This window comes from Nerophis ophidion, linkage group LG27, assembly GCF_033978795.1.
Source record: "Nerophis ophidion isolate RoL-2023_Sa linkage group LG27, RoL_Noph_v1.0, whole genome shotgun sequence".
Lineage (NCBI taxonomy): Eukaryota > Metazoa > Chordata > Actinopteri > Syngnathiformes > Syngnathidae > Nerophis > Nerophis ophidion.
This window is the reverse complement of record NC_084637.1, coordinates 34,157,930-34,182,929: the sequence shown is the minus strand read 5'-3', so window position 1 is coordinate 34,182,929 and position 25,000 is coordinate 34,157,930. Positions and strand designations below refer to the sequence as shown.

The 25,000-nt window shown below is 45.8% G+C and overlaps 1 long non-coding RNA gene across 2 annotated transcripts in view; it reads right to left on the bottom strand.

The window, feature by feature from the left end:
* The window catches only part of LOC133544274 (uncharacterized), a 93,942-nt gene that overhangs the window by 18,013 nt on the left and 50,929 nt on the right, over positions 1-25,000 (bottom strand). For both annotated transcript variants that reach the window (XR_009804616.1, XR_009804615.1), the window contains one exon: positions 2,872-2,961. This is a non-coding gene — a long non-coding RNA (uncharacterized LOC133544274). The remainder of the gene's footprint in view (positions 1-2,871; positions 2,962-25,000) is intronic.

Genomic DNA, 25,000 nt, shown 5'->3' with positions numbered 1-25,000 from the left:
TTCAAGGAAACAACACCAACCTTTTATTTGTTCCATTGAAAATATAGAACTTTACACACGGCGCTTAAAATTCTATCAAAATGTTTTCGTCGGACTTTGGTAAGCTATGAAGCCGCACCGCTTGATGGATTGTGCTGTGCTTCAACGTAGGAGTATTATTATGCTGTGTGTATAAGGTAAGACATATTATCTGGTGTTTTGTTTGGCAATATTATCCAAAAGCAACATTTTCTCACCTTCTGTAAACAAACGCCATTTGTGGATCTACACCTGACATCCACTGTAATGATACCAAGTACGGTGGCGTATCAGGTCGATATTACTATGATTATGTCGATATTTTTTGGCATCATAACATCTTCTTTCATTTTTTTTTTATGTATATTTTGTTTTATAAAGTCAGGAAATATGTCCCTGGACACATGAGGACTTTGAATATGACCAATGTATGATCCTGGAAAGCAGGGGTCGGGAACCTTTTTGGCCGAGAGAGCCATGGAAGCCAAATATTTTAAAATGTATTCCCGTGAGAGCCACATCATATTTTTTAACACTAAATACAACTAAATGCGTGCATTTTTAAGTAAGACCGACATTTTTAGAGTATAATAAGTATCTTATTGTTTTAAATGACATTGTTGGATGTTGGAAGCGTGTCTTAATGAAATTAAACAATGGATGTCCGCTAATTTTTTGCAACTTAACGCCAAAAAAACGGAAATGCTGATTATCGGTCCTGCTAGACACCGACCTCTATTTAATAATACAACTTTAACATTTGACAACCAAATAATAAAGCAAGGTGACTCGGTAAAGAATCTGGGTATTATCTTCGACCCAACTCTCTCCTTTGAGTCACACATTAAAAGCGTTACTAAAACGGCCTTCTTTCATCTCCGTAATATCGCTAAAATTCGCTCCATTTTGTCCACTAAAGACGCTGAGATCATTATCCATGCGTTTGTTACGTCTCGTGTCGATTACTGTAACGTATTATTTTCGGGTCTCCCCATGTCTAGCATTAAAAGATTACAGTTGGTACAAAATGCGGCTGCTAGACTTTTGACAAGAACAAGAAAGTTTGATCACATTACGCCTGTACTGTATATACCTTTATATACATATATACATACATATATACCTATACTGTATATACCTTTATATACATATATACATACATATATACCTGTACTGGCTCACCTGCACTGGCTTCCTGTGCACTTAAGATGTGACTTTAAGGTTTTACTAATTACATATAAAATACTGGGCTTCACGGTGGCAGAGGGGTTAGTGCGTCTGCCTCACAATACGAAGGTCCTGCAGTCCTGGGTTCAAATCCAGGCTCGGGATCTTTCTGTGTGGAGTTTGCATGTTCTCCCCGTGAATGCGTGGGTTCCCTCCGGGTACTCCGGCTTCCTCCCACTTCCAAAGACATGCACCTGGGGATAGGCCCCTCCCACCTCCAAAGACATGCACCTGGGGATAGGCCCCTCCCACCTCCAAAGACATGCACCTGGGGATAGGTTGATTGGCAACACTAAATTGGCCCTAGTGTGTGAATGTGAGTGTGAATGTTGTCTGTCTATCTGTGTTGGCCCTGCGATGAGGTGGCGACTTGTCCAGGGTGTACCCTGCCTTCCGCCCGATTGTAGCTGAGATAGGCGCCAGCGCCCCCCGCGACCCCGAAAGGGAATAAGCGGTAGAAAATGGATGGATGGATATAAAATACTACACGGTCTAGCTCCAGCCTATCTTGCCGATTGTATTGTACCATATGTCCCGGCAAGAAATCTGCCTTCAAAAGACTCCGGCTTATTAGTGATTCCTAGAGCCCAAAAAAAGTCTGCGGGCTATAGAGCGTTTTCCGTTCGGGCTCCAGTACTCTGGAATGCCCTCCCGGTAACAGTTGGAGATGCTAACTCAGTAGAAGCATTTAAGTCTCACCTTAAAACTCATCTGTATACTCCAGCCTTTAAATAGACCTCCTTTTTAGACCAGTTGATCTGCCGCTTCTTTTCTTTTTCTCCTATGCCCCCCCTTCCCTTGTGGAGGGGGTCCGGTCTGATTACAATGGATGAAGTACTGGCTGTCCAGCGTCGAGACCCAGGATGGACCGCTCGTCGGGACCCAGGATGGACCGCTCGCCTGTGTATCGGTTGGGGACATCTCTACGCTGCTGATCCGCCTCCGCTTGGGATGGTTTCCTGTGGACGGGACTCTCGCTGCTGTCTTGGATCCGATTGAACTGAACTCTCGCGGCTGTGTTGGAGCCACTATGGATTGAACTTTCACAGTATCATGTTAGACCCGCTCCACATCCATTGCTTTCGGTCCCCTAGAGGGGGGGGGGGGGGTTGCCCACATCTGAGGTCCTCTCCAAGGTTTCTCATAGTCAGCATTGTCACTGGCGTCCCACTGGAGGTGAATTCTCCCTGCCCACTGGGTGTGAGTTTTCCTTGCCCTTTTGTGGGTTCTTCCGAGGATGTTGTAGTCGTAATGATTTGTGCAGTCCTTTGAGACATTTGTGATTTGGGGCTATATAAATAAATAAACATTGATGTCAGCAGACTAATTAGGAGCCTTTGTTTGTTTACTTACTACTAAAAGACAAGTTGTCTCATATGTTCACTATTTTATTTAAGGACAAACTTGCAACAAGAAACATATGTTTAATGTACCCTAAGATATTTTGTTAAAATAAACCCAATAATGATTTTTTTTTGTGGTCAACTTTATTTAGAAAAGTATTGAAATAATTTTGGTGCAAAAAAGCATTTTGATATTAATTGGTGTCATTGTTGTGTAGCTATTGGTAGGTGGTGGATCCAAGGGTTGAAAGCAGAAATATGGATACAATCTCTTGGTTTTTACCTGTTTGAAGGAGAATTAAGGTAAAACTCTGCAGAGTCACGTCTTGTCATCCGTACATCAGCCAAGGTTCTTCGGAAAAACAATTATGAGCTGCAGACAGAGAGAAAAGGTGCAATTTGAGAGCCATTAAAGTATTTAGATACTATATGTAGCCTGGCGTGTCGCCACCCCTCTCTTTTACTTCCTCTGAAAGCACTTAATTCTTTCTCTGAACCCCGCTCCCCCCGCCAAACCTTTCTTCCTTTCAGATGTAGCCCCATAATTGTCTGAATCAATGCTCAGCGGGCCTCCTTCGCTGTGATTAGGCAAGAAGTGAGGCTACGCTGCCGGTTGTCATGGTTTCCAGGAAATAGCAATTTTCTAAAAAAGATCTCCTGCCAAGCCTGGGATTGACGCATAATAAAGAACATAAATTAAAGTAACTTTTTTTTTTTCTTCCTGCGTGGAGATGTTAAATTACCCCGTGAGTATCCCTGACGGGGGAACAGGGAGCGGTAAATAAAAAATAAAAAAGTGCGGAAAAAGGGGATTTATGTGGCAAAGTGTACGCTTGCAAGGGGTGTGTTACAGTATTAGTGTGTTACAGTGTTAGTGTGTTACAGTGTTGTAAGGGGTGTGTTACAGTGTTAGAGTGTGTTACAGTGTTGCAAGGGGTATGTTACAATGTTGTAAGGGGTGTGTTACAGTGTTAGAGTGTGTTACAGTGTTGTAAGGGGTGTGTTACAGTGTTAGAGTGTGTTACAGTGTTGCAAGGGGTGTGTTACAGTGTTAGAGTGTGTTACAGTGTTGCATGGGGGGGTTACAATGTTGTAAGGGGTGTGTTACAGTGTTGCAAGGGGTGTGTTACAGTGTTGCAAGGGGTGTGTTACAGTGTTGCAAGGGGTGTGTTAACAGTGTTGCAAGGGGTGTGTTACAGTGTTGCAAGGGGTGTGTTACAGTGTTGCAAGGGGTGTGTTACAGTGTTGCAAGGGGTGTGTTACAATGTTGTAAGGGGTGTGTTACAGTGTTGTAAGGGGCGTGTTACAGTGTTGTAAGGGGTGTGTTACATTGTTGTAAGGGGTGTGTTACAGTGTTGTAAGGGGTGTGTTACAGTGTTGCAAGGGGTGTGTTACAGTGTTGCAAGGGGTGTGTTACAGTGTTGCAAGGGGTGTGTTACAGTGTTGTAAAGTGTGTGTTACAGTGTTGTAAGGGGTGTGTTACAGTGTTGTAAGGGGTGTGTTACAGTGTTGCAAGGGGTGTGTTACAGTGTTGTAAGGGGTGTGTTACAGTGTTGTAAGGGGTGTGTTACAGTGTTGCAAGGGGTGTGTTACAGTGTTGTAAGGGGTGTGTTAGTGTTGCAAGGGGTGTGTTAACAGTGTTGCAAGGGGTGTGTTACAGTGTTGCAAGGGGTGTGTTACAGTGTTGTAAGGGGTGTGTTACAGTGTTGTGTTACAGTGTTGTAAGGGGTGTGTTACAGTGTTGCAAGGGGTGTGTTACAGTGTTGTAAGGGGTGTGTTACAGTGTTGTAAGGGTTGTGTTACAGTGTTGTAAGGGTTGTGTTACAGTGTTGCAAGGGGTGTGTTACAGTGTTGTAAGGGGTGTGTTACAGTGTTGTAAGGGTTGTGTTACAGTGTTGCAAGGGGTGTGTTACAGTGTTGCAAGGGGTGTGTTACAGTGTTGTAAGGGGTGTGTTACAGTGTTGTAAGGGGTGTGTTACAGAGTTGTAAGGGGTGTGTTACAGTGCTCAAGCTGCGTGCTTGGATAGCCAGTCATGTTCACACCCAGCAAGGAGCAGGCTGCAAAGGTGCTGTGAAGGCTTCAACTTGAGGAAGACTGAAATGAGTTAAATGAGGTGTGCGTGACACCCGAGACCCCTCTGTGGCTTTCACCTCGCTGAGTGTGGAAATACGTGTGAGCATGTCGATGCTTAATCACACCATCAGCAGGATTTCTTCCTCTGAAACCTGCTTAATAATTCTGTGGAGAGGCAGAGCCGACGCGCCGAAAGCAGGGCGGGACACGCTGTGGCCCTGCTCAAGACGGCGGCGAGGAGGCGGGGAATGCGGCAGAACGGAGAACAAGGCGTGCCGGGAGCAACGCCGCTGCAATCCAGATTAGGTGCGTGGCTCACAATCTACATTTCTCATCTGGCTGTATAAAAGGGGAGAAGGAGGAGGGATCATGGCAGAGAGAGGGGGAGAACCAGCAGCAGAAGCAGACGAGCGAAAACGACCGAGAGCGAGCCAAACACAGCGACCAAAGACGCGGCAGGAGCGAGCAGGAGAGGATCAGCTGAAAAGCGATCCGACCAAAAGATAAAGCTTGATTTATTGAAAGAATAAACAAGAGTCAAACCTGCTCAGCAATGTCCTTCCTGAATGGTCCATGGCACCCGCACAACAACAGCAGGAGTCCGTCACAATTTCTTTATTTTTTTTGTCCTGTCCAGCTACTCAGGCAAGTCGTATAGTTGAGGTACAAAAAACATTTCCATATGAGTTGGGAAATTGTGTTAGATGTAAATATAAACCGAATACAATGATTTGCGAATCCTTTTCAACCCATATTCAGTTGAATATGCTACAAAGACAACATATTTGATGTTCAAACTCATAAAACATTTTTTGTTGCAAATAATCTTTGGAATTTGATGCCAGCAACACGTGACAAATAAGTTGGGAAAGGTGGCAATAAATACTGATAAAGTTGAGGAATGCTCATCAAACACTTATTTGGAACATCCCACAGGTGTGCAGGCTAATTGGGAACAGGTGGGTGCCATGATTGGGTATAAAAACAGCTTCCCAAAAAATGCTCAGTCTTTCACAAAAAAGGATGGGGCGAGGTACACCCCTTTGTCCACAACTGCGTGAGCAAATAGTCAAACAGTTTAAGAACAACATTTCTCAAAGTGCAATTGCAAGAAATTTAGGGATTTCAACATCTACGCTCCATAATATCATCAAAAGGTTCAGAGAATCTGGAGAAATCACTCCACGTAAGCGGCATGGCCGCAAACCAACATTGAATGACCGTGACCTTCGATCCCTCAGACGGCACTGTATCAAAAACCGACATCAATCTCTAAAGGATATCACCACATGGGCTCAGGAACACTTCAGAAAACCACTGTCACTAAATACAGTTTGTCGCTACATCTGTAAGTAAAAGTTAAAGCTCTACTATGCAAAGCGAAAGCCATTTATCAACAACACCCAGGAACGCCGCCGGCTTCTCTGGGCCCGAGATCATCTAAGATGGACTGATGCAAAGTGGAAAAGTGTTCTGTGGTCTGACAAGTCCACATTTCAAATTGTTTTTGGAAATATTCAACATCGTGTCATCCGGACCAAAATGGGGAAGCAAACCATCCAGACTGTTATCAACACAGAGTTCAAAAGCCAGCATCTGTGATGGTATGGGGGTGCGTTAGTGCCCAAGGCATGGGTAACTTACACATCTGTGAAGGCACCATTAATGCTGAAAGGTACATACAGGTTTTGGAACAACATATGCTGCCATCTAAGCACCATCTTTTTCATGGACGCCCCTGCTTATTTCAGCAAGACAATGCCAGGCTACGTTCAGCACGTGTTACAACAGCGGGGCTTCGTATTAAAAGAGTCCGAGTACTTTCCTGGCCTGCCTACAGTTCAGACCTGTCTCCCATGGAAAATGTGTGGCGCATTATGAAGCGTAAAATACGACAGCGGAGTTGAAGGACTGAAGCTCTACATAAAACAAGAATGGGAAAGAATTCCACTTTCAAAGCTTCAACAATTAGTTTCCTCAGTTCCCAAACATTTATTGAGTGTTGTTAAAAGAAAAGGTGATGTAACACAGTGGTGAACATGCCCTTTCCCAACTACTTTGGCACCTGTTGCAGCCATGAAATTCTAAGTGAATTATTATTTGCAAAAAAAAAATAAAGTTTATGAGTTTGAACATCAAATATGTTGTCTTTGTAGCATATTTAACTGAATATGGCTTGAAAAGGATTTGTAAATCATTGTATTCTGTTTATATTTACATCTAACACAATTTCCCAACTTATATGGAAACAGGGTTTGTAGATGCTCATATCGGCTGTAAACATTCAGTTTACTAAAGAGAAGTGTGGGATACTTCTCTTGTTGCCTTATTTGTTTTTGACTTTATTAAATGTATTTATGTTATTATTTGGGGCAGGAGGGGATAGAAAGAGAAGAAAAGGAAGACAAGAGGGGGATAAGACAGAGAGACAAAAACAACATCAAACACGACAACAACAAGAACATCAGCAAATATGAAATGTACAAATATGATGGTTAAAGTGATAGCAAAGAAGCAGTTAGTGAAGTAAATATTAATAACACAGAAATGACAATAAACATTATTACACTACTGATGGACCAATAAAAATACCAATAGAAATAGCACTAGGGGCGGCATAGCTCGGTTGTTAGAGTGGCCGTGCCAGCAACTTGAGGGTTGCAGGTTCGATTCCCACTTGTGCCATCCTAGTTACTGCCGTTGTGTCCTTGGGCAAGACACTTTACCCACCTGCTCCCAGTGCCACCCACACTGGTTTAAATGTAACTTAGATATTGGGTGTCACTATGTAAAGCGCTTTGAGTCACTAGAGAAAAGCGCTATATAAATATCATTCACTTCACTTCACAAGTGATAATGAATAATATTTTTAGTGCAAATAAGTACAGTTGCACTTGTTTTTTCAAATGTGTTTATTTTGTAAAAGTTAAATGTTTCAAATGACTGGTTAATAGTGCGATTACAAAGTGCAATGTCAGCATTATTTTTTTCCTGCAATTTTGAATGCACTTGTTTTAATAAATAAATACAGCGTTTTAAAAGCATGCACAATCTGTGTAAATATATTAGTCTGTGGTTAAAAGGACTTGAAAGGACTCAAAACTCAAAATGCAGGACTTGGGACTTCACTTGGATTTTCCAATCTAGACTTTGGACTTGACTCAGGACTTGACTCGAGACTTGAAGGCAAAAACTTGAGACTTTCTTGTGATTGGCAAAACAATGACTTGGTCCCACCTCTGCAAGCGGCCCAAATGAGTTTCCTCCGCCGGGTGGTGGGTCTCTCCCTTAGAGATAAGGTGAGAAGTTCTGTCATTCATGAGGAACTCAAAGTAAAGCCGCTGCTCCTCCACATGGAGAGGAGCCAGATGAAGTGGTTCGGGCATCTGGTCAGGATGCCACCCGAACGCCTCCCTAGGGAGGTGTTTAGGGCACGTCCAACCGGTAGGAGGCCACGGGGAAGACCCAGGACACGTTGGGAAGACTATGTCTCCCGGCTGGCCTGGGAACGCCTCGGGATCCCCCGGGAAGAGCTAGACGAAGTGGCTGGGGAGAGGGAAGTCTGGAATTCCCTGCTTAGGCTGCTGCCCCCGCGACCCAAACTCAGATAAGCTGGATGGATCGACGGATGGACTTCATGAAATAATTGAATAAAACATGAAATAATGAATAAAAAATGAGCTAAAATATTAAATATTTATTTTATTAATCAAATCACTTTATATTTACTTTTGTATGTAGTTTTACATAAAAAAATATGACACAATTAAGAACACATTTATGTATTTAATTATATTTATTTGTCATTATTGACACATGTAGGTGATTCTTTAAAGTTTGATTTATTTATGTTTATTTACGGCTTCACGGTGGCAGAGGGGTTAGTGCGTCTGCCTCACAACACCAAGGTCCTGCAGTCCTGGGTTCAAATCCAGGCTCGGGATCTTTCTGTGTGGAGTTTGCATGTTCTCCCCGTGAGTGCGTGGGTTCCCTCCGGGTACTCCGGCTTCCTCCCACCTCCAAAGACATGCACCTGGGGATAGGCCCCTCCCACCTCCAAAGACATGCACCTGGGGATAGGCCCCTCCCACCTCCAAAGACATGCACCTGGGGATAGGCCCCTCCCACCTTCAAAGACATGCACCTGGGGATAGGCCCCTCCCACCTCCAAAGACATGCACCTGGGGATAGGCCCCTCCCACCTCCAAAGACATGCACCTGGGGATAGGTTGATTGGCAACACTAAATGGTCCCTAGTGTGTGAATGTTGTCTGTCTATCTGTGTTGGCCCTGCGATGAGGTGGCGACTTGTCCAGGGTGTACCCCGCCTTCCGCCCGATTGTAGCTGAGATAGGCGCCAGCGCCTCCCGTGACCCCAAAAGGGAATAAGCGGTAGAAAATGGATGGATGGATGTTTATTTACTTATATCACTGTGTTGCTTCTTCAGTCTCTTTCGCGCAATACAAGACAAGCAGACTGAAACAGGACCGATCATCCAAGGCGAAACAGGACCGATGGTCCGAGGCTTTACGGCAAAAAGAAAAGTGACAATCTATTTTTCTGTGTGATCCGAGATGCTGATTCCTGCTGATAATTGTAAGCAGCGCAGCAGGAAGGAAGACGAAAGTCACAACTATCGACTCGCCTCGGTCTGGAACGGAACAAAAGGGAGAAAAGAGGCGAGGGCAGTACGGTGCTGCCGCTGAGAACGTCAATTCTGCTCTTTAGAAAAGGGGCACTGTTCAGAGAGTGGAAGCAAATCAACAGGATTATCGACCCGGACGAGCCAACCCTGTAAATTGCACTCAGAGACGAACAAAACAACAAAAACCATCACTGAGCTTTATTGACAGCGAGCACTTTGGTTGGCAGGCCTCACTTCCTGGCTGCCCGAAAAACACACTTGATGAAGTTTTGCGTCGTACTTTTCTCATTTCCGCACGTTAGCGGCGGTGCAGGTGAGGGCGTGCGGTACGGCGAGGTGTTAATGAAGGAAGTGACATGAGAGTCAGCAACACTGTTGTGCAAAGACGCCTTGTTGTCAAAGTCCTTCCCTCGCAGGTCACAGAGACTTGCGTTGGCGTGTGGGAGGAGATGTCATCTTTTCAACAACTTTGGGGGAATAACATGCAGCTTTGTTTTCACACGGAGCAGAGAAAACACGTTTCTGTGGCGACCCTCTTAAGCAAACAGCCGATGATGAAAGCCAGCTTGAACAAACAGCTGTTTTGTGGTCATGTGACGTGATGGCAGGGCTGGGCGATACGGCCTTTTATTAATATCTCCATATTTTAGGTTCTATCTACACTTCTGTTAAATGTAATAATCACTTATTCTTCTCTTCTTTGATACATTAGTTTTGGATGATACCACAAATGTTGGTATCGATCCGATACCAAGTAGTTCCAGGATCATACATTGGTCATATTCAAAGTCCTCATGTGTCCAGGGACATATTTCTTGAGTTTATAAACATAATATAAAAAATAAAAAAAACGAAAGAAGATGTTGTGATGCCCCCCCCCCAAAAAATCAACGTAATCACAAGTGGTATCGACTAGATACGCTCTTGTACTTGGTATCATTACAGTGGATGTCAGGTGTAGATCCACCAATGGTGTTTGTTCACATCTTGACGGCGGTGATCTACAGTAGTGAAGCATGTTTAGATATTTGCAGCCCAGTGTGAAGCGACTGGGATGAGAATCAGCACCACCTCCAAATCCAAATCCAAGGTTCTCGCCCGGAAAAAGGTGGAGTGCCATCTTCAGGTTGGGAGGGAGATCTTGCAACAAGGGGAGGAGTTCAGGTACGTCAGGGTCATGTTCACGAGTGAGTGGAGAGTGGATTGTGAAATCAACAGGCTGATCAGTGCGGTGTTTGTAGTGATGCGGACGTTGTATCGGTCTGTTGTGGTGAAGAAGTAGCTGAGCCGGAAGGCAAAGCTCTCACTTTATGTTCCCATCCTCACCTATGGTCATGAGCTTTGGGTCATGACCGAAAGGATAAGATCACGGGTACAAGCGGCCCAAATGAGTTAGGGTCCCTCCCTTAGAGATAGGGTGAGAAGCTCTGCCATCCGGGAGGAACTCAAAGTAAAGCCGCTGCTCCTCCACATGGAGAGGAGCCAGATGAGGTGGTTCGGGCATCTGGTCAGGATGCCACCCGAACGCCTCCCTAGGGAGTTTGGGGCACGTCCGACCAGTAGGAGACCACAGGAAAGACCCAGGGTAACTTGGGGAGACTATGTCCCCCGGCTGGCCTGGGAACGCCTCAGGATCCCTCGGGAGGAGATGGACAAGGCAGCTGGGGAGAGGGAAGTCAGGGCTTCTCTGCTTAGGCTGCTGCCCCCGCGACCCAACCTCAGATAAGCGAAAGAAGATGTGGATGGATGGATCTGGATTTTTGAGGTTCAACTCTGCGTGCGTCGTTACTTTGCTGGCTGATGTGTTCTGGTTGAAAGGTCAGCCTTGACTTACTTTGTGATGCTAACTGAACTTATTAGTACGGGTTTTTAATGAGTTTCCGCGCTTTTTTTTAGTTGAAGTTGTCATAAATCTTCTTACTGAGTTGTGATGGACACTTTTTTAACATCAATAGTCTGTCATGATCCGTGGTCGGGATCATGTTTAGTTTATGTTCTGTTAGTTTTGGACTTCTTTAGTTCCTGGTTGCACTTCCTTGTTTGTTTTGTCACTATGGTTACTTATGATTCGTCACTATGGTTACTTATGATTCGTCACTATGGTTACTTATGATTTGTCACTATGGTTACTTATGATTTGTCACTATGGTTACTTATGATTCGTCACTATGGTTACTTGTGATTTGTCACTATGGTTACTTATGATTTGTCACTATGGTTACTTATGATTCGTCACTATGGTTACTTATGATTCGTCACTATGGTTACTTATGATTCGTCACTATAGTTACTTATGATTTGTCACTATGGTTACTTATGATTTGTCACTATGGTTACTTGTGATTTGTCACTATGGTTACTTGTGATTTGTCACTATGGTTACTTATGATTTGTCACTATGGTTACTTATGATTTGTCACTATGGTTACTTATGATTTGTCACTATGGTTACTTATGATTCGTCACTATGGTTACTTATGATTTGTCACTATGGTTACTTATGATTCGTCACTATGGTTACTTATGATTCGTCACTATGGTTACTTATGATTTGTCACTATGGTTACTTATGATTTGTCACTATGGTTACTTATGATTTGTCACTATGGTTACTTATGATTTGTCACTATGGTTACTTGTGATTTGTCACTATGGTTACTTATGATTTGTCACTATGGTTACTTGTGATTTGTCACCATGGTTACTTATGATTTGTCACTATGGTTACTTATGATTTGTCACTATGGTTACTTGTAGTTTTCACCTGCCTCGGTTCACTGGGACCGCAGCTATGATGTCATTCCGTTGGCGCCCCCTGATGATGCCCCCCCCCCCCCCCACCCCCGTCCACTTTTAATGACGTCAGAGACAGACATTTTTTAAAATTCTGTTAACTCTTTCTGTCAGTCGCTTCCAAAAGACTTCGTTCCTAAAATAAAATATCATCAGGACATTTTTTCGCAATTAAGGTCTAGTCAATCCCAGTCACCTGATTTTTGGACTCCGCCCCTAAGGACTCAAGCCCCGCCCACTTCAGTGACCGTTTCCTCTCTTCCTCCCAAACAAGCTCAGGTGGGGGTGGGAGAAGACTTTCTGGACAATCAAAAGGGGAGGAGTCTAAAAATCAGGTGACTGGGATTGACTAGACCTAAATTGCGAAAAAATGTCCTGATAATATTTTATTTTTGGAATGAAGTCTTTTGGAGACGGCTGACAGAAAGAGTTAACAGAAATTTAAAAAATGTCTTTGTCTCTGACATCATCAAAAGTGGACGGGGGCGCGTCATGAGGGGGCGCCAATGGAATGACATCATAGCTGCGGTCCCAGTGAAGAGAGGCAGGTGAAAATCATAAGTAACCATAGTGACAAAACAAACAAGGAAGTGCAATCAGGAACTTAAGAAGTCCAAAACTAACAAAACATAACTAAACTAAACATGATCCGGACCACGGATCATGGCATATCAATCAATCAATCAATGTCTATTTATATAGCCCTAAATCGCAAATGTCTCAAAGGACTGTACAAACCATTACGACTACAACATCCTCGGAAGAACCCACATAAGAGCAGGGAGAATTCACACCCAGTGGGCAGGGAGAATTCACATCCAGTGGGATGCCAGTGACAATGCTGACTATGAGAAACCTTGGAGAGGACCTCAGATGTGGGCAACCCCCCCCCCCCTCTAGGGGACCGAAAGCAATGGATATCGAGCGGGTCTAACATGATACTGTGAAAGTTCAATCCATAGTGGCTCCAACGCAGCCGCGAGAGTTCAGTTCAAAGCGGATCCAAGACAGCAGCGAGAGTCCCGTCGACAGAAAACCATCCCAAGCGGAGGCGGATCAGCAGCGTAGAGATGTCCCCAACCGATACAGGCGAGCGGTCCATCCTGGGTCCCGACGAGCGGTCCATCCTGGGTCTAAACTCTGGACAGCCAGTACTTCATCCATGGTCATCGGACCGGACCCCCTCCACAAGGGAGGGGGGGACATAGGAGAAAAAGAAAAGAAGCGGCAGATCAACTGGTCTAAAAAGGAGGTCTATTTAAAGGCTAGAGTATACAAATGAGTTTTAAGGTGAGACTTAAATGCTTCTAACTAGTCCTTCGAAGTAAAAGCCCAAATCCCTTTTAACAGTCTTGGTCGCCATTAATCCTGACTTTCTCATTTCTCAAACTGGTCACATTTGCTGACATCATATCTGGTTTTGGGACGTTACGTAATAACAGTAATGCCGCATCTCTCAGGCGTTCTCGGTCCTGTCCTGGGTTCAGTTGACCGGGTTCACGCTTGACAAAAACAACTCCATTGTGGCACAGTAGCGCTAAAAAACCATGATGACCACGTCACGACCAGAGCTTTGTGTTGTCCATCCAGCCCAGACTGCTGTCACTTTGTTGGGACGAGGCGAGGTACAGCTGACATCCCCTCATTGTTTTGTACAATTAACATAAACAACACTGCCAGCGGAACTAATTGCTCGTCCCAATTACAAATCCATTCGTTGTGGTGCCTCTTTCTCATTGGATGCTGAGGAAATTCCCTAGAGCATAAGCCAACAATGGGAGGGAGTAAGGCACAGGAGCGTGTCAGCCAAGCATTAATATTCCACCCAGACTATTTCACCTCCAACTTAATGACACAAAGTGTGTATGTCTAATCAACACTTCATCAAAAGACACAGTGTGTAAGTCTAATCAACACTTAGCAACACAGTCATCGAAGGCTTTATTTTCAAAGATAGTTGTGAGCCAGTAATAATAATAATAATAATGAGGGATTAGATGTATATCGCGCTTTTCTATTGTTATATACTCAAAGCGCTCATAGAGAAGTGGGAAGCCATCATTCATTCACACGATGGTGGTGGTAAGCTACATCAGTAGCCACAGCTGCCCTGGGGTAGACTGACGGAAGCGTGGCTGCCAGTTTGCATCTACGGCCCCTCCGACCACCACCAATCATTCATTCATCATTCATTCACCAGTGTGAGCGGCACCGGGGGCAAAGGGTGAAGTGTCCTGCCCAAGGACACAACGGCAGCGATTTGGATGTTAATAGGTGGGAAGGGAACCTGCAACCCTCAGGTTTCTGGCACGGCCGCTCTACCCACTACGCCATGCCGCCACTAAAGATGATAATTGAGATGTAAATAAAAAAATAAAAAAATGGGTTGTACTTGTATAGCGCTTTTCTACCTTCAAGGTACTCAAAGCGCTTTGACACTACTTCCACATTTACCCATTCACACACACATTCACACACTGATGGAATCAAATAAATAAAAACTTTAAGAACACAGTGGGGCAGCACGGTGGAGCAGGGGTTAATGCCTCTGCCTCCAAATACAAAGGTCCTGAGTAGTCAGGGTTCAATCCCGGGCTGGTAATCTTTCTGTGTGGAGTTTGCATGTTCTCCCCATGAATGCGTGGGTTCCCTCTGGGTACTCCGGCTTCCTCCCACCTCCAAAGACATGCACCTGGGGATAGGCCCCTCCCACCTCCAAAGAAATGCACCTGGGGATAAGCCCCTCCCACCTCCAAAGACATGCACCTGGGGATAGGCCCCTCCCACCTCCAAAGACATGCACCTGGGGATAGGCCCCTCCCACCTCCAAAGACATGCACCTGGGGATAGGCCCCTCCCACCTCCAAAGACTTGCACCTGTGGATAAGCCCCTCCCACCTCCAAAGACTTGCACCTGGGGATAGGCCCCTCCCACCTCCAAAGACATGCACCTGGGGATAGGCCCCTCCCACTTCCAAAGACATGCACCTGGGGATAGGCTCCTCCCACCTCCAAAGACATGCAGCTGGGGATAGGCCCCTCCCACCTCCAAAGACATGCACCTGGGGATAGGCCCCTCCCACCTCCAAAGACTTGCACCTGGGGATAAGCCCCTCCCACCTCCAAAGACTTGCACCTGGGGATAGGCCCCTCCCACCTCCAAAGACATGCACCTGGGGATAGGCCCCTCCCACTTCCAAAGACATGCACCTGGGGATAGGCCCCTCCCACCTCCAAAGACATGCACCTGGGGATAGGCCCCTCCCACCTCCAAAGACATGCACCTGGGGATAGGCCCCTCCCACCTCCAAAGACATGCACCTGGGGATAGGCCCCTCCCACCTCCAAAGACATGCACCTGGGGATAGGCCCCTCCCACCTCCAAAGACATGCACCTGGGGATAGGCCCCTCCCACCTCCAAAGACATGCACCTGGGGATAGGCCCCTCCCACCTCCAAAGACATGCACCTGGGGATAGGCCCCTCCCACCTCCAAAGACATGCACCTGGGGATAGGTTGATTGGCAACACTAAATGGTCCCTAGTGTGTGAATGTTGTCTGTCTATCTGTGTTGGCCCTGCGATGAGGTGGCGACTTGTCCAGGGTGTACGCTGCCTTCCGCCCGATTGTAGCTGAGATAGGCACCAGTGCCCCCCGCAAGCGACCCCAAAGGGTATAAACGGTAGAAAATGGATGGATGGATGAACACAGTGGTGAAAATACATTCAAGGGGATCGAACTGAAAGTTTACTCGTTCCTGGTACCTTTTCTTCCAGAACCTAAATGAGATCCAATGTGTGAGTATTTGCAAGGATTAGAAACAAGTTAGATTCATGTTATGTCCCTGAACTCAATGCACTACACCTGAGATGAGGTCTCAAGTACAGTTGGCCCTGTCCAAAGGTGGCAAAATAGTTCCGTTTTAAGTATTTGCTGATTTTTATTACAAATTTATGAATGTTTCAGAATCATTTTATGGTAGGTTTTAAGGTTGTCTCGATACCAATGTTTTGGTACCGGTACAAAAATGTATTTTGATATATATATATATATATAAATATATATGTATAAACCCCCGTTTCCATATGAGTTGGGAAACTGTGTTAGATGTAAATATAAACAGAATACAATGATTTGCAAATCCTTTTCAAGCCATATTCAGTTGAATATGCTACAAAGACAACATATTTGATGTTCAACTCATCAACTTTAATTTTTTTTTTTGCAAATAATAATTAACTTCGAATTTAATGGCTACAACACGTGCCAAAGTAGTTGGGAAAGGGCATGTTCACCACTGTGTTACATCACCTTTTCTTTTAACAACACTCAATAAACGTTTGGGAACTGTTGAAGCTTTGAAAGTGGAATTCTTTCCCATTCTTGTTTTATGTAGAGCTTCAGTCCTTCAACAGTCCGGGGTCTCCGCTGTCATATTTTACGCTTCATAATGCGCCACACATTTTCGATGGAAGACATGTCTGGACTGCAGGCGGGCCAGGAAAGTACCCGCACTCGTTTACTACAAAGCCACGCTGTTGTAACACGTGGCTTGGCATTGTTTTGCTTAAATAAGCAGGGGCGTCCATGATTATGTTGCTTGGATGACAACATATGTTGCTCCAAAACCTGTATGTACCTTTCAGCATTAATGGTGCCTTCACAGATGTGTAAGTTACCCATGCCTTGGGCACTAATGCACCCCCATACCATCACACATGCTGGCTTTTGAACTTTGCGTCGATAACAGTCTGGATGGTTCGCTTCCCCTTTGGTCCGGATGACACCACGTCCACAGTTTCCAAATATAATTTGATATGTGGACTCGTCAGACCACAGAACCCTTTTCCACTTCGCATCAGTCCATCTTAGATGAGCTCGGGCCCAGCGAAGCCGGAGGTGTTCCTGGGTGTTGTTGATAAATGGCTTTCGCTTTGCACAGTAGAGTTTTAACTTGCACTTACAGATGTAGCGACCAACTGTAGTTACTGACAGTGGTTTTATGAAGTGTTCCTGAGCCCATTTGGTGATATCTTTTACACAATGATGTCGGTTTTTGATGCAGTACCGCCTGAGGGATCAAAGGTCCGTAATATCATGGCTTACGTGCAGTGATTTCTCCAGATTCTCTGAACCTTTTGATGATTTTACAGACCGTAGATGGTAAAATCCCTAAATTCCTTGCAATAGCTTGTTGAGAAATGTTGTTCTAAAACTGTTTGACAATTTGCTTACAAAGTGGTGACCCTCGCCCCATCCTTGTTTGTGAATTACTTAGCATTTCATGGAAGCTGCTTTTATAGCCAATCATGGCACCCACCTGTTCCCAATTAGCCTGCACACCTGTGGGATGTTCCAAATAAGTGTTTGATGAGCATTCCTCAACTTTCAGTATTTATTGCCACCTTTCCCAACTTCTTTGTCACGTGTTGCTGGCATCAAATTCTAAAGTTAATGATTATTTGCACAAAAAATAAAGGTTTATCAGTTTGAACATCAAACATGTTGTCTTTGTAGCATATTCAACTGAATATGGCTTGAAAAGGATTTGCAAATCATTGTATTCTGTTTATATTTACATCCAACACAATTTCCCAACTCATATGGAAACGGGGTTTGTACATACAGCCCAGTATGTGCGTTCTTCTTTGAGAATAGTCTTCATCTGGAATAAGTGCTGCTAGAAGCCAAACTGAGCTGAGGTCGAGTGAGGAACTTGAACCCATGTCTATTTAAGTGTTCCAGAAGCAGCGTCATTACAAGTGCAAAAAGTCAAGTGCTATTCGAAGTATAGTCTTTCTCTCCACGTAAACAACTGATGTTGCTATACGGCTGCTGCACATGTTGCCTCTGTAACTTGCTTGTCGCCTCTGTAACTTGCATGTTGCCTCTGTAACTTGCATGTTGCCTCTGTAACTTGCATGTCGCCTCTGTAACTTGCACATGTTGCCTCTGTAACTTGCATGTTGCCTCTGTAACTTGCATGTTGCCTCTGTAACTTGCATGTCGCCTCTGTAACTTGCATGTTGCCTCTGTAACTTGCATGTTGCCTCTGTAACTTGCATGTTGCCTCTGTAACTTGCATGTTGCCTCTGTAACTTGCATGTCGCCTCTGTAACTTGCATGTTGCCTCTGTAACTTGCATGTTGCCTCTGTAACTTGCATGTTGCCTCTGTAACTTGCATGTTGCCTCTGTAACTTGCATGTTGCCTCTGTAACTTGCATGTTGCCTCTGTAACTTGCACGTCGCCTCTGTAACTTGCATGTCGCCTCTGTAACTTGCATGTCGCCTCTGTAACTTGCTTGTCGCCTCTGTAACTTGCATGTTGCCTCTGTAACTTGCATGTTGCCTCTGTAACTTGCATGTCGCCTCTGTAACTTGCACATGTTGCCTCTGTAACTTGCATGTTGCCTCTGTAACTTGCATGTTGCCTCTGTAACTTGCATGTCGCCTCTGTAACTTGCATGTTGCCTCTGTAACTTGCATGTTGCCTCTGTAACTTGCATGTTGCCTCTGTAACTTGCATGTCGCCTCTGTAACTTGCATGTTGCCTCTGTAACTTGCATGTTGCCTCTGTAACTTGCATGTTGCCTCTGTAACTTGCATGTTGCCTCTGTAACTTGCATGTTGCCTCTGTAACTTGCATGTTGCCTCTGTAACTTGCACGTCGCCTCTGTAACTTGCATGTCGCCTCTGTAACTTGCATGTTGCCTCTGTAACTTGCATGTTGCCTCTGTAACTTGCATGTCGCCTCTGTAACTTGCATGTCGCCTCTGTAACTTGCATGTTGCCTCTGTAACTTGCATGTTGCCTCTGTAACTTGCATGTTGCCTCTGTAACTTGCATGTCGCCTCTGTAACTTGCATGTCGCCTCTGTAACTTGCATGTTGCCTCTGTAACTTGCATGTCGCCTCTGTAACTTGCATGTTGCCTCTGTAACTTGCATGTTGCCTCTGTAACTTGCATGTCGCCTCTGTAACTTGCATGTTGCCTCTGTAACTTGCATGTTGCCTCTGTAACTTGCATGTTGCCTCTGTAACTTGCATGTTGCCTCTGTAACTTGCATGTTGCCTCTGTAACTTGCATGTTGCCTCTGTAACTTGCATGTTGCCTCTGTAACTTGCATGTCGCCTCTGTAACTTGCATGTCGCCTCTGTAACTTGCACATGTTGCCTCTGTAACTTGCATGTCGCCTCTGTAACTTGCATGTCGCCTCTGTAACTTGCACATGTTGCCTCTGTAACTTGCATGTTGCCTCTGTAACTTGCATGTCGCCTCTGTAACTTGCATGTCGCCTCTGTAACTTGCATGTCGCCTCTGTAACTTGCATGTCGCCTCTGTAACTTGCATGTCGCCTCTGTAACTTGCATGTCGCCTCTGTAACTTGCATGTCGCCTCTGTAACTTGCATGTCGCCTCTGTAACTTGCATGTCGCCTCTGTAACTTGCATGTCGCCTCTGTAACTTGCATGTCGCCTCTGTAACTTGCATGTTGCCTCTGTAACTTGCATGTCGCCTCTGTAACTTGCATGTCGCCTCTGTAACTTGCATGTCGCCTCTGTAACTTGCATGTCGCCTCTGTAACTTGCATGTTGCCTCTGTAACTTGCATGTTGCCTCTGTAACTTGCATGTCGCCTCTGTAACTTGCATGTCGCCTCTGTAACTTGCATGTCGCCTCTGTAACTTGCATGTCGCCTCTGTAACTTGCATGTCGCCTCTGTAACTTGCATGTCGCCTCTGTAACTTGCATGTCGCCTCTGTAACTTGCATGTCGCCTCTGTAACTTGCATGTCGCCTCTGTAACTTGCATGTCGCCTCTGTAACTTGCATGTCGCCTCTGTAACTTGCATGTCGCCTCTGTAACTTGCATGTCGCCTCTGTAACTTGCATGTCGCCTCTGTAACTTGCATGTCGCCTCTGTAACTTGCATGTCGCCTCTGTAACTTGCATGTCGCCTCTGTAACTTGCATGTCGCCTCTGTAACTTGCATGTCGCCTCTGTAACTTGCATGTCGCCTCTGTAACTTGCATGTCGCCTCTGTAACTTGCATGTCGCCTCTGTAACTTGCATGTCGCCTCTGTAACTTGCATGTCGCCTCTGTAACTTGCATGTCGCCTCTGTAACTTGCATGTCGCCTCTGTAACTTGCATGTCGCCTCTGTAACTTGCATGTCGCCTCTGTAACTTGCATGTCGCCTCTGTAACTTGCATGTCGCCTCTGTAACTTGCATGTCGCCTCTGTAACTTGCATGTCGCCTCTGTAACTTGCATGTCGCCTCTGTAACTTGCATGTCGCCTCTGTAACTTGCATGTCGCCTCTGTAACTTGCATGTCGCCTCTGTAACTTGCATGTCGCCTCTGTAACTTGCATGTCGCCTCTGTAACTTGCATGTCGCCTCTGTAACTTGCATGTCGCCTCTGTAACTTGCATGTCGCCTCTGTAACTTGCATGTCGCCTCTGTAACTTGCATGTCGCCTCTGTAACTTGCATGTCGCCTCTGTAACTTGCATGTCGCCTCTGTAACTTGCATGTCGCCTCTGTAACTTGCATGTCGCCTCTGTAACTTGCATGTCGCCTCTGTAACTTGCATGTCGCCTCTGTAACTTGCATGTCGCCTCTGTAACTTGCATGTCGCCTCTGTAACTTGCATGTCGCCTCTGTAACTTGCATGTCGCCTCTGTAACTTGCATGTCGCCTCTGTAACTTGCATGTCGCCTCTGTAACTTGCATGTCGCCTCTGTAACTTGCATGTCGCCTCTGTAACTTGCATGTCGCCTCTGTAACTTGCATGTCGCCTCTGTAACTTGCATGTCGCCTCTGTAACTTGCATGTCGCCTCTGTAACTTGCATGTCGCCTCTGTAACTTGCATGTCGCCTCTGTAACTTGCATGTCGCCTCTGTAACTTGCATGTCGCCTCTGTAACTTGCATGTCGCCTCTGTAACTTGCATGTCGCCTCTGTAACTTGCATGTCGCCTCTGTAACTTGCATGTTGCCTCTGTAACTTGCATGTCGCCTCTGTAACTTGCATGTTGCCTCTGTAACTTGCATGTCGCCTCTGTAACTTGCATGTCGCCTCTGTAACTTGCATGTCGCCTCTGTAACTTGCATGTCGCCTCTGTAACTTGCACATGTTGCCTCTGTAACTTGCATGTTGCCTCTGTAACTTGCATGTTGCCTCTGTAACTTGCATGTCGCCTCTGTAACTTGCATGTTGCCTCTGTAACTTGCATGTTGCCTCTGTAACTTGCATGTTGCCTCTGTAACTTGCATGTCGCCTCTGTAACTTGCATGTTGCCTCTGTAACTTGCATGTTGCCTCTGTAACTTGCATGTTGCCTCTGTAACTTGCATGTTGCCTCTGTAACTTGCATGTTGCCTCTGTAACTTGCATGTTGCCTCTGTAACTTGCACGTCGCCTCTGTAACTTGCATGTCGCCTCTGTAACTTGCATGTTGCCTCTGTAACTTGCATGTTGCCTCTGTAACTTGCATGTCGCCTCTGTAACTTGCATGTCGCCTCTGTAACTTGCATGTTGCCTCTGTAACTTGCATGTTGCCTCTGTAACTTGCATGTTGCCTCTGTAACTTGCATGTCGCCTCTGTAACTTGCATGTCGCCTCTGTAACTTGCATGTTGCCTCTGTAACTTGCATGTCGCCTCTGTAACTTGCATGTTGCCTCTGTAACTTGCATGTTGCCTCTGTAACTTGCATGTCGCCTCTGTAACTTGCATGTTGCCTCTGTAACTTGCATGTTGCCTCTGTAACTTGCATGTTGCCTCTGTAACTTGCATGTTGCCTCTGTAACTTGCATGTTGCCTCTGTAACTTGCATGTTGCCTCTGTAACTTGCATGTTGCCTCTGTAACTTGCATGTCGCCTCTGTAACTTGCATGTCGCCTCTGTAACTTGCACATGTTGCCTCTGTAACTTGCATGTCGCCTCTGTAACTTGCATGTCGCCTCTGTAACTTGCACATGTTGCCTCTGTAACTTGCATGTTGCCTCTGTAACTTGCATGTCGCCTCTGTAACTTGCATGTCGCCTCTGTAACTTGCATGTCGCCTCTGTAACTTGCATGTCGCCTCTGTAACTTGCATGTCGCCTCTGTAACTTGCATGTCGCCTCTGTAACTTGCATGTCGCCTCTGTAACTTGCATGTCGCCTCTGTAACTTGCATGTCGCCTCTGTAACTTGCATGTTGCCTCTGTAACTTGCATGTCGCCTCTGTAACTTGCATGTTGCCTCTGTAACTTGCATGTCGCCTCTGTAACTTGCATGTTGCCTCTGTAACTTGCATGTCGCCTCTGTAACTTGCATGTCGCCTCTGTAACTTGCATGTTGCCTCTGTAACTTGCATGTTGCCTCTGTAACTTGCATGTTGCCTCTGTAACTTGCATGTCGCCTCTGTAACTTGCATGTCGCCTCTGTAACTTGCATGTCGCCTCTGTAACTTGCATGTCGCCTCTGTAACTTGCATGTCGCCTCTGTAACTTGCATGTCGCCTCTGTAACTTGCATGTCGCCTCTGTAACTTGCATGTCGCCTCTGTAACTTGCATGTCGCCTCTGTAACTTGCATGTCGCCTCTGTAACTTGCATGTCGCCTCTGTAACTTGCATGTCGCCTCTGTAACTTGCATGTCGCCTCTGTAACTTGCATGTCGCCTCTGTAACTTGCATGTCGCCTCTGTAACTTGCATGTCGCCTCTGTAACTTGCATGTCGCCTCTGTAACTTGCATGTCGCCTCTGTAACTTGCATGTCGCCTCTGTAACTTGCATGTCGCCTCTGTAACTTGCATGTCGCCTCTGTAACTTGCATGTCGCCTCTGTAACTTGCATGTCGCCTCTGTAACTTGCATGTCGCCTCTGTAACTTGCATGTCGCCTCTGTAACTTGCATGTCGCCTCTGTAACTTGCATGTCGCCTCTGTAACTTGCATGTCGCCTCTGTAACTTGCATGTCGCCTCTGTAACTTGCATGTCGCCTCTGTAACTTGCATGTCGCCTCTGTAACTTGCATGTCGCCTCTGTAACTTGCATGTCGCCTCTGTAACTTGCATGTCGCCTCTGTAACTTGCATGTCGCCTCTGTAACTTGCATGTCGCCTCTGTAACTTGCATGTCGCCTCTGTAACTTGCATGTCGCCTCTGTAACTTGCATGTCGCCTCTGTAACTTGCATGTTGCCTCTGTAACTTGCATGTCGCCTCTGTAACTTGCATGTTGCCTCTGTAACTTGCATGTTGCCTCTGTAACTTGCATGTCGCCTCTGTAACTTGCATGTCGCCTCTGTAACTTGCATGTCGCCTCTGTAACTTGCATGTCGCCTCTGTAACTTGCATGTCGCCTCTGTAACTTGCATGTCGCCTCTGTAACTTGCATGTCGCCTCTGTAACTTGCATGTCGCCTCTGTAACTTGCATGTTGCCTCTGTAACTTGCATGTCGCCTCTGTAACTTGCATGTCGCCTCTGTAACTTGCACATGTTGCCTCTGTAACTTGCATGTCGCCTCTGTAACTTGCATGTCGCCTCTGTAACTTGCACATGTTGCCTCTGTAACTTGCATGTTGCCTCTGTAACTTGCATGTCGCCTCTGTAACTTGCATGTCGCCTCTGTAACTTGCATGTCGCCTCTGTAACTTGCATGTCGCCTCTGTAACTTGCATGTCGCCTCTGTAACTTGCATGTCGCCTCTGTAACTTGCATGTCGCCTCTGTAACTTGCATGTCGCCTCTGTAACTTGCATGTCGCCTCTGTAACTTGCATGTTGCCTCTGTAACTTGCATGTCGCCTCTGTAACTTGCATGTTGCCTCTGTAACTTGCATGTCGCCTCTGTAACTTGCATGTTGCCTCTGTAACTTGCATGTCGCCTCTGTAACTTGCATGTCGCCTCTGTAACTTGCATGTTGCCTCTGTAACTTGCATGTTGCCTCTGTAACTTGCATGTTGCCTCTGTAACTTGCATGTCGCCTCTGTAACTTGCATGTCGCCTCTGTAACTTGCATGTCGCCTCTGTAACTTGCATGTCGCCTCTGTAACTTGCATGTCGCCTCTGTAACTTGCATGTCGCCTCTGTAACTTGCATGTCGCCTCTGTAACTTGCATGTCGCCTCTGTAACTTGCATGTCGCCTCTGTAACTTGCATGTCGCCTCTGTAACTTGCATGTCGCCTCTGTAACTTGCATGTCGCCTCTGTAACTTGCATGTCGCCTCTGTAACTTGCATGTCGCCTCTGTAACTTGCATGTCGCCTCTGTAACTTGCATGTCGCCTCTGTAACTTGCATGTCGCCTCTGTAACTTGCATGTCGCCTCTGTAACTTGCATGTCGCCTCTGTAACTTGCATGTCGCCTCTGTAACTTGCATGTCGCCTCTGTAACTTGCATGTTGCCTCTGTAACTTGCATGTCGCCTCTGTAACTTGCATGTCGCCTCTGTAACTTGCATGTCGCCTCTGTAACTTGCATGTCGCCTCTGTAACTTGCATGTCGCCTCTGTAACTTGCATGTCGCCTCTGTAACTTGCATGTCGCCTCTGTAACTTGCATGTTGCCTCTGTAACTTGCATGTCGCCTCTGTAACTTGCATGTCGCCTCTGTAACTTGCATGTCGCCTCTGTAACTTGCATGTTGCCTCTGTAACTTGCATGTTGCCTCTGTAACTTGCATGTTGCCTCTGTAACTTGCATGTTGCCTCTGTAACTTGCATGTTGCCTCTGTAACTTGCATGTCGCCTCTGTAACTTGCATGTCGCCTCTGTAACTTGCATGTCGCCTCTGTAACTTGCATGTCGCCTCTGTAACTTGCATGTCGCCTCTGTAACTTGCATGTCGCCTCTGTAACTTGCATGTCGCCTCTGTAACTTGCATGTCGCCTCTGTAACTTGCATGTTGCCTCTGTAACTTG